This window comes from Bombus huntii, chromosome 15 (genome assembly GCF_024542735.1).
Source record: "Bombus huntii isolate Logan2020A chromosome 15, iyBomHunt1.1, whole genome shotgun sequence".
Lineage (NCBI taxonomy): Eukaryota > Metazoa > Arthropoda > Insecta > Hymenoptera > Apidae > Bombus > Bombus huntii.
In genome coordinates, this window is record NC_066252.1 from 9,272,592 (window position 1) to 9,282,744 (window position 10,153).

Below are 10,153 nucleotides of genomic sequence, written 5' to 3' on the forward strand. Positions count from 1 at the left end.
TTCCGCACAAAGAGATGACTAATATTAAAATTATAAATCCACATTGAAAAAGGAGGATACAAATTATGAGTTTACCTTCTTCTTTCTGACAAATATATTTTTTATATTTTTATTCAATATTGTGATTGAATTCCAGACTGTTCTGGAATATGATACACTCGGGTATCGATATTCTCGTTTCCCCACGTTATGTTTTCCGAGTCATCGATAAAACAGCAGTATCCGAAGTTTAATTTTTCAAAATTATTTCCATTTAACAGCATTCAGCAATTACGCGCAGAATACCTATTACGAGAATAATATTTTAATAAAAATTTATTTCAAACGTTTTTTATTTCAATATCTACAAGCAACAATTTACTAATACCTTTCGCAATTATTTTCACAATTAATCGTCGGAAAATTGATTTTCTTTTAGAAAAATAATTCGAATATTAAATGAGTAGAGTAAACGAAATTGTGGAAAGAGAGTAAATATGTTACAAAAGAGATTTAGCATAGCGGCGCATAGTATAATACGAAAGTAATTAACGTAACACTTTTAACGCAATCGAGGCGACAGCGTTACATGCAGCTGTTACAGAATGCCACGGTCCCCTTCGATTTTCGAACATGTTTGCGTAAAACGATTGCTTCGTTTCACTGGATCATTATTTCCGCGACCAATTCGCATTTATGTACACGGAATGAGCTGTACCTATGGCGATCGTAGAATTCACAGGAATTCGAATATCATTACCAGATAATATATTAGTCACGTTTATCTACAGAGTTAAACGCAGTATGTAATGGACAAAAAAAAGTTTAGAATATTAATGACTTTTTTATCACTTTGTTAATAGTCGTCTGTTCTGCAATATATCGCTCTTGTCAGATGTAATAACATTTTATAAAATTACATCGGAGTCCGTACGTGTGCATTTATTGCATTATGTTCATAGAATCATTTTTCACTTTATTTTATTACTCATTCGTATCATCTTTTCCAGAGACAGCGAGTAAAATATATATTATGTGTATAATACAGAGAATACAACGTACCGTGTCTTCTACTACAGGAGAAAAAAACGTGTTTAAATAATGGTCTAACAAATTCAGATAACAATGTTCAGGTAATAGAGTATTCTATTCATAATGAAGTATTACGTCGTGGGAGAAGGTGTCCAGCTTGTAATATAGATACAAGCTTCGTTCTAGATACTCTTATACATGTTACACACGTTAGAAAGTAGTCTACTAATTAACGAAACAATATTGTATAATCGTCGTTTCTCTAACAATGAACAAACGAACAGATCGTTTGTGTATTACGCTCTATTTAATAAGAATTTAAAATTGATTCATTAAATTAAAAAATATGTATGATCTGTAATGTGGACATTGAGAGATATCGATGAAACTCCAAAATTTGGAATCCAAAGTGTATTTAGCATGCAAATTTACTTTACAGATATAGAATCAACAACTCAGATTGATATTACTCGTGGTCGAGGATTAAAATATAAAGGATATTGAAATAATAATTGCAAAATTATTGATATTTTTATATTGTTAGCTGTTTAGCGTAGATGCGAGTTTCCGTTTTGTCACGTCGAAAATGTCGACCCTTTCTACTCGAAATATACATCGAACTCGTATTCCACTTCCAGCAAGGTGTAACTCGAATTAAATTCCTCCCACATCGAAATAATATATTGGAAAAAACTTGAAGTAACTTGCTACAAAATTTCCTTCTCTACGACCTACTTCGCTCGATTCAAATTCTGCTTCCGCTGGAAGAAGAGATGGATGATAATAGAAATTCTGATCTTTTAAAACCCACCACGATACGTCTTCTCAAACTCAAAAGGGATGAACCACGCAACGAATATCGAGAAATTTCTGCGATCAAAAACAAGAACCTAACACCAATTCCACTTTCATTTTTCAGAACGAACCGCGACATCGACGTTGCACTAAACGGATTCGAAACGAGCGGCAACTGCACGCCACGGAAATATCGCAATTTGCTGCTGCGAAACGTCGAAAGATTACAAAAAATCTCGCGAGATCGCTGGAAAAATCCTCGAAATTCGCACGCTAACCAAAGGGATACTGCCTTTAATTTCGCCACTCGGATAGATTTTCCATTGGCGGAAAAAATTTCTCGGTTGTATGTCGGGCAGAGTTGATTTACAGCGGCCGAGGTTTCTCCGATGGTCGACTGTTCCACGGACCGGAGCAATTCTGTCGGTTGGTGCCGCGGGGACTCCGCGTCGTGCTCACACTTTGCCGCCGAATTTCACTTTTTATTCGCTGCAGCCAGACGCAAATGCATCCGGGGAGTTAAATTATTATTTTGCAACGGAAGTAGGGGAATAAACCCCACTGTACCTGAGCCACGCGCTCAATGAAACTTGGAAAAGCTGCAGAACGATGGAAGGGGTGGAAACAAAGAACGCAGCGCATGACGTCCAACCATCGGCCATTTATACCTTCGCGATATTGTGCATCGTGGCGAGGAGAACGGGGCAGAGCCAGCAGAAAAAAGCGGGGAGAAAGAATTAAGTAAGATTAAATTGATAAGCTGCATAACAGACAACGTCAAAGTGGCGTTCCCTTATCGAACTTTTATATCTCGGCCAAGATTATCGTCACGGAGATCGACCATGTTACCTTCGTGTTCGCCAAGTGTACGACACGATAAATATGCGAGCGAGATGCGATTTCGTTAATAATTTTACAAAATTTTAACAGAATGTTTGCATGATCGCGATAGAAACTGCTGAAATAATATAATTATTTCCGATGATGTGCGAAATATTTGCGTAGATTTGTTTAAAACGACTATAGACACAAAATATAATGACGATCAAATTAATGAAATTTTAGTAGTGGGAATATTTATATTTCCTGTTTGGGGATTGCGATGAATCAGTTTAATTAAATCTGTTATCCGATTGTTAAACGTCATTATCGTTTTATCGAAATTATATTAGAAATTACGTGAATTAATTCTACGTTTATATCGATCACAGGTTTTAACGACTTACGCGAAAAATAAAGTATCAGTTTGTACGTACATCATGCTTATCGAACTGTCATGTGTTTTATTGGATAACGGATAACGCGAATTAAAATTACTACGGCCGTATCAAAAAATATGGAAAAATTGAAAATAACGTATTTACAATATTATCTACGATATATTCTTCTTATCTTTCTAGGCCGCTTCTATAAGAAAGCTCTATAATGTAAGCATAATTATGATCAGCCGGAGATACAGCAGTACGTACACTTTGGCCTAAGAGCAGTTTAGCGTACGAATTTACGATTATTTTTCCTTCTAAATATTCGTATTTCACGATGACCCCGTTTCTACATGGATTTTACGTGCTTTTGTTAAAATCAAAGGAATATTCGAATCAGCTATTTTTCTCATAGAGTGCCTATAGTTTTACTAAAATTAACAAGAATACTTCCGCTTCGCCATCTTCGCTCTTTATTAAATGTCACGGGAAAGTGCATCCTTGCGTTACATAAATTTATGCGCTATTTAAAATAACTATATCATCATCCGCATAAACGAGATGTCCAATATTTTGAAAGTTGCGTTACGTAAGCCAGATGCTTCTAAAAAATGAAACTTTAATGATATTATATATTTACTTTTCATATTTAGTATTTTATACTTTATCCAGTTTATGAAATCAGCCTAATCTCCAATTATCTTCAGTGATATGCACAGCTTTATTAGAACTAAACATGAAATTTTGCTGATAATAAATATGTTAATTCGATGCTGTCCTATTTTCCTTTTTTTTTTTTTTTCTTTTCGTTGAAACTACTTTCTCAACTATTAGATTGTTACTACCTGACTGGAATTCACTATGACGCTTCAATCTTGTTACTTCAGCACCTTTTTCTTCCGTTAGGCGTCGCAAGAAAGTGCATCTTTCCATATTATAAATTTCTAACGTCATTAACACAACGCTTCTAATAGAAAATTCTAATAATCTATTTTTAATAAATACCAAGCAAATATCTTCTTGATAATACGAGAAAATTATAGCTTCGGTAAAAATTAATAGCGTGACTGTCTCATCAGTGAACATCGTAGAAAATTGTATCTCTTTGATCCACTACTGCGACGTAACTGGATAATACACATCTCATAATAGAATATCGCCGTTTGATATTTATTGACAATCATGCTTTAATAAGTGCGATTGCAAAAACGCGTTCCATTGTTCTCTGTTCGTTATTATCCACACGCACGATAGTATCGTATCATTAAACGTAATAGAAACAACGTTTATTGAAAAACTGGAAATGGATTCTCGCTGAGATATTGCAAGGAAATAATCCTATGTACTTACAAAATATTGTCATCGATGGCGATCGATAGCTTGATAAAGTCAATAAGTTTTTGAATATCAAACGTGACGTTTATATTTTATATAAAATAAACACCTTTATTAACAATTTCCAAAGCGATACAAAATTTATACATGGACAATAAATCGTTAACTATTAAATGGCAGTATACGATGTTCAAGACTTTAAATGGCCCATGAGTTATCAAATAAATGTGAAATCCTTTCCAGTTAAATGAAAGTTTCGGCTTAAATTTCAAGATTCAGCTTCTCGTTCGTAAGAATGAAATTTATTCAAGGGGAAGAAAGGAAGATATAAAACACGGTAAAATTAATCGTCTCAGAAACCCTGAACTAACGAACGTTCTCATCTTGACGACTGTAATTCTTCGATTTAAAGAAGGACAGTGAAGCTAATCGACTGTGCAGTCGTTGGAAAACCGGTGAAACTAAATCTGATAATCAGAAAATCAACGCTTCGTTTACCACGATAACTTCGAATAGAACGAGACTTCCCCGATGACCGGAAAAGAATCACCGGAAGCGATCGCCGTGCTCATTGCGGCGCAACTCCGGCAAAGACGACCATTAGCTCGAAGTACGCAGAATTTTCAAACGCGTTAACTTGCTCCAATATTTCGCCGCTCTAAGACAACTTTCAAACTGGAGTATTTGCCATAATCGAAGGTTCGAAATGGCAAAGGCGATAAGTGGCTTTGGTGGTTTCAGGTGTTCGAGTATGCGTGGAAGGTTGAAAGGATCGCAAAATTTTTGACAAAATATGGAAGTTACGTGGCTTTCTAGAAGCTTAAAAGCCTTCAGCGACGATAGCGAATTTTCGTGTTTCCAAACAAAGTTCAGAATCCTCTAATTTTATCGTTACGTCGATATCGTCAAATGCCACCGATTCGTTTAATTTCAATCAATTTTTGTATTAAGAAACTACGCTTCTTGAATTTAAAATTCCTTCGATTCGTCGAAAAAGACTTTTTCCTTAAAGTAGGAAACATCAGGATTTTTAAACGAAACTACCGTCACGCAGCAAACATGATTTCTCGACTTAATAAACTGGCTAATTAACCAATTGCAAGGTTAAATTGTGTGGAATGCGCTTTAACGTTGCAGAGTTCTTCAATTTTCTTCGCGATAAAGTAATCTCAAGACCACTCGACTATGTTTGACGAGTATACTCGCTCGCATGGAAAAGGTATACAATTACTTCGAGTACGGTAAAGAACCATTTAAATATCAAAGTAATAATTCATCGGCGTGTATATAACATGTAAGAAACAGTAGGATAAGACTTATTATAAGCTTAGCTCGTCTCGATCGAATATAACGCAAGAACATGTCCGTCTGTTATCCTAAACGCTTTTCAAATATCTTCCTGTCTTTGCTCGCTACTCAACGTCCATTTCTACGGCTATCCTAACGCTATTCTCACCTTTCGATTCAAAACGAGCTCGGTAATAAATCAAATTAATTCCGCTGCGTTCAACAAAAGATAAAACTAGCTTCCATTCTTTACCAACAAACGTATCACCACGTTAAAACCGTTCGAGAAATCTTTCCCCGACTATAATCCCTCCGCTTCCTCGATTTCTTCAACGTCACTCTCTCCTCCGATCGTGCGAAACTAGGATAAACCTATTTTCCCCGTTGTATCACTCGGAACCACAAAATCACTGATCCGCGTACGATTTCAAATGTCTCGAAATTCGAATCGTCTGCGCGATTTCCACGCGAAAGCATCGAACGAACGTCCCTCAAAAGCTTCGATAAAAGTATTCTCTGCACCTACCTGGATGAGACGAGCTGGATCGTCGAAGTGGAAGTGGCGATGAAACGAAGGAGTCAACACACGAGGGCGACAACGACGACAAGGCGATGCTGCGACGATGACAAAGACAACGAGGAGAAGCTGCAACTTGGCCGATTCGCGATCGAGTGGAAGAGAAAAAAAAAGACGAATCGAGCGGGCTGATCACAAACAGCGAACGAGCGCACGACGCGATTGACGGACAGATGAAGCACAAAGTGCGCGCAGCGAGCTCCAGCTTCTCCTCTTTATACCCTCGAACTTGCACCTGTGCTTGCGCAGATCGGCCTCTTAAGCTTCGTCCACTCGGTTTCTTCGTCCGTTCGGCACGGGCCACCACGTGCTCTACTAAACGCGTTGTGTATCGATGCCTCGTGGATATTTCAAATCGAATCTTTCACGCTTTTCAACGATTCCTCGATTCTCGCTTCGACGTTTACCACCGACCACTGCACGCCGCCCCATCTTTCAGCCTCGCGTCGCTTCTCTCTCTGCTTTCCAGCGCTCTCCGTTCTTCCACGAGTAGCTGTTTCACTTTTCCATATATTTGAGCGAACTTTGACGACAAAAGGGAGACTGGAATTAGGCGAATAAGAGAGTAAAGCGATCGGTTTAGAGGAGCAAGGATCGCATGGTAAACGAAAAGTTTTGCTGGATAATGCGTGGAGTCCGGCGCAAGTTTCAACGTATACGTTGATAAATCAATAACAAAGGAAATTAGTGAAAATAATGGAATTATATTTTTCCGCAAACCCGGGCAAACCGGGTAAAATAAAATACAAATTTTAAGAAACATATCCGAACGAATCGAAGTAAATTATTTTACTCGCATAAATTACCACGAGTTGTATGAAGTACCATGTTCGATACGATCGATATCCGCTTCGATAAATTCTTCGAGCAAGGAAATAATATTTGGATAAAATCCAAAAATTAATTAGATAAGTAGGTGGAAGTAATCGTAGCTTGTATTTGGCAATTTGTGGCTAAGTTTATGAATAATTAGAATTTTTTTTTTTTTTTATCTCTACCTTTTCCTTTTTATTTCTTTGCGTTGACCTAGCCGACCAGGATGGGCAATTAGCCAAGGACCCAGTTTTAGGCAATGTGCGCCACGATACGCACATAATTTTCAGTCTGTTGTTTAATAGCGGCTTCTTGCACACCGTACCACCACACGTATTTTCGATTACGCTCACACAGAATATATAAACGTCTTGCCGACTCTAAAATTCTAAACGCCAAATAAAACATAGCCCTTTGAACAACGCAAAGCTGTTTAAGATTTTAAGCAGAGAGGCGATGGCTGCACGCGAGAACACGTATTTCACGCTCAAAGTAGACTATCATAGGAATTATTCTTTCATTTATTCCGAATTAGCGTCTCTCGTGGTAAATATTAATAAATCCTCTCTGTCGACGGTTCTTTTTATTCTAATTTCAATGCGTTCAGATACATCGAATGTACCTAAAATGTCCAATATTTTCATCCGAACGTATTATTCCGTGTAAAAGCCGACAGGCGACGTAGCGGCAACTTTGAAGTTTCTCTTTTTATCAAAAGCCATTTTATCGCTCGAGGCACTCGTTCGCTAAATATTTATGCTTTATCAGATTGCAGCATAGCGGAAAATAAAGAATTTATTTTGTAATTTTGAGGCTACTTGTTTCGTAGACCCTTTTTGGCCTCATTCCAAATTAATACACCGAGTGAATAAATAATGCGAGCTGGCTATAGATTCGCGACACCCCGAAGATCGACTAAAATTTCAAATTAAAGCAAAATACACGATATTTATCTTCGCAGTAATTAACATAGTCGAGCTGTATATCTGGTTACGTTATTCAAAATCTGCCATAATTGCTTCGTTTATTTTCAAACAGTACACTTTCGATAGCTCGTCCTCTTCAAATTCCAATTTTACTTGCGAATGATATTTAAAACATTGCAATTTTCAATGTTACCGTTTAGATTGCGTGAAAATGTTAAATCATCTTCTCCGGAATTATTCAGAACAATCGCAAGTGCAACTCTCTCTCGTTATCGTTGACGCGTCTGTATCAGTTTTTCAGCTAATTCCTTTCTCCGGATGTAAAGGTAGGTGAAAGAAAGGAACTCAATTAACATTACGTAGGAGCGTCTTCTGTGTCAAATACGCTGACCATATTGACTGGCTAGAATTAAAAAAGCGACAAAAGATTGGCGAGAAAGGACGAACAAGTTGGAACGGAGCCACGTTAACAAGTTACGACGTCAGGATAGAAATGTTTGTTAAGAAAGAGCTGTGTAACTGAAATCGCGTATCGAGAACAATGGAACCAGATGGAGGATCGATCGGTTATGCATTGCCGCTGATACGTTGATTGATACGTTGACAGATGTACAATGAAACGTCAATTAAACAAACTAATTGATATCATAACGAGGTCGTTCGAGTGGCTAAAAATTTGCCGATCGCTGACAAAGATTTTCGCAAAATCGCAACGTGTTTAAAGTGTTTTCGCGCATCGACCATGGATATTCTTCTTTTCACGTGGCAGACGTTTATAATTTCCGATTTATTTTCCCTTGAACATAATTCTCGAACTACGAAATTGAAACTAAAGTCGCGGTTTAAACTAAACTTTCCTATTTTATGTGTAATCGAAATCGTAATCCATGCCATGTGCGTGACATTATCAAGCGAAAGGTTAATCGCGAATGAAATTTGCCGATTCTGATTTAATGTTTTTCGAGCGTAAAAGTGAATTAATTTGGAAACGATCCATAACGAAGGAAGAGATTACAGTCGTATTACGTACGACTTAGGAACGACGAGATTCTCCATATATTATGAACTTATAGCACACGCTATAAATACGAGCGAACACGCACTTGTCAAGAGCATAAGTGTGCTCGTAATTTCATTTAAGAAAGCGAGTGTACACGAAGCTAATACAAATAGCTTTATATCGCTGTTATTAAATTATGCGATAACTCCAGCAACGAGTTAATTCTTCTTTTTCCAGTTAGAAGCTTAACATCGTAGTTAATACGCTCTTTGTCGGGCAAACCAATAAACGAAGGGAAGAAAATTTGATCGCATGACATTTTCCATACAACAATTTCTCTGTTGCATTTTATTCCTTTTGTCGTCACATTTTGTCGTCAGATTCAAATACGTGCCGCATATAAATACTTCAAAGTAGGAACAGTTATGAGAATTTCTCTCTCTCTCTCTCTCTCTTTTTGCTGTACGGAACAATTCACCGGAAATTGTTCTCCTACGCTCTTAAATATAATAATAATAATAAATACGCCCTTATCGAATAAAGTTAATTATTCCACAACAAATTATAAACGTTTCGATCGTACTATCTTTTACCGCTTTCCTCTTATTGCGCGAGGTATTCGGATAGCACGTGGTATACGAAAGTCGAAAGTTAAACTTTTAATTAACGAGGAATTTAAAAATAAGGAATATCGAGGAACCGAACGCTCCTTTACAGTATTATAATGCTGTTAATAGTCATTTGAGAATCTATACATTGGAGAATCTTCATAGAAGCAATTAGCCAAGCTTATTTTAAGCTGGAAACGTAACACGAGGCAGCTTACCAAGGAACAAGGGAAAATCTCCGTTTTTAGACGAACGGCTGTACTTTGATAATACGAAGAAACGAAGTATCGTAATTTGTCATTGGCCAAAGATTCCCTAAAAATACGCCTCGAGTCTTCGACCAGAATATCAAAAAACACAGAAGACAGTTAAATTCGCTGTATGAAATTTATAATAGCGCGAGAATAATTATGCCGTAACGTAGAAATAGTCGCATACTCTGCTGTTAATTATTCATTTATTTGCACGTTCCATTATCATCTGTGAAAAATGACGAAACTCTGCCTGTATGGATGTACTGGACGAACGAACGCAAGACCATTCGTTATCCTACTGAGAATACGATCGTTGTAAAGCGAAAATAGAATACCATCGTGCAA

At 37.2% G+C, this 10,153-nt stretch overlaps 1 protein-coding gene across 1 annotated transcript in view; it reads right to left on the reverse strand.

Moving 5' to 3' along the window:
* LOC126873919 (calexcitin-2) overlaps positions 1-6,299 on the reverse strand; it is a 44,292-nt gene extending 37,993 nt beyond the window's left edge. Inside the window, exon 1 of the mRNA XM_050635291.1 lies at positions 6,157-6,299. The gene's annotated coding sequence lies outside the window, so the exon portion shown is untranslated. The remainder of the gene's footprint in view (positions 1-6,156) is intronic.
* Positions 6,300-10,153: the final 3,854 nt, after the last annotated feature.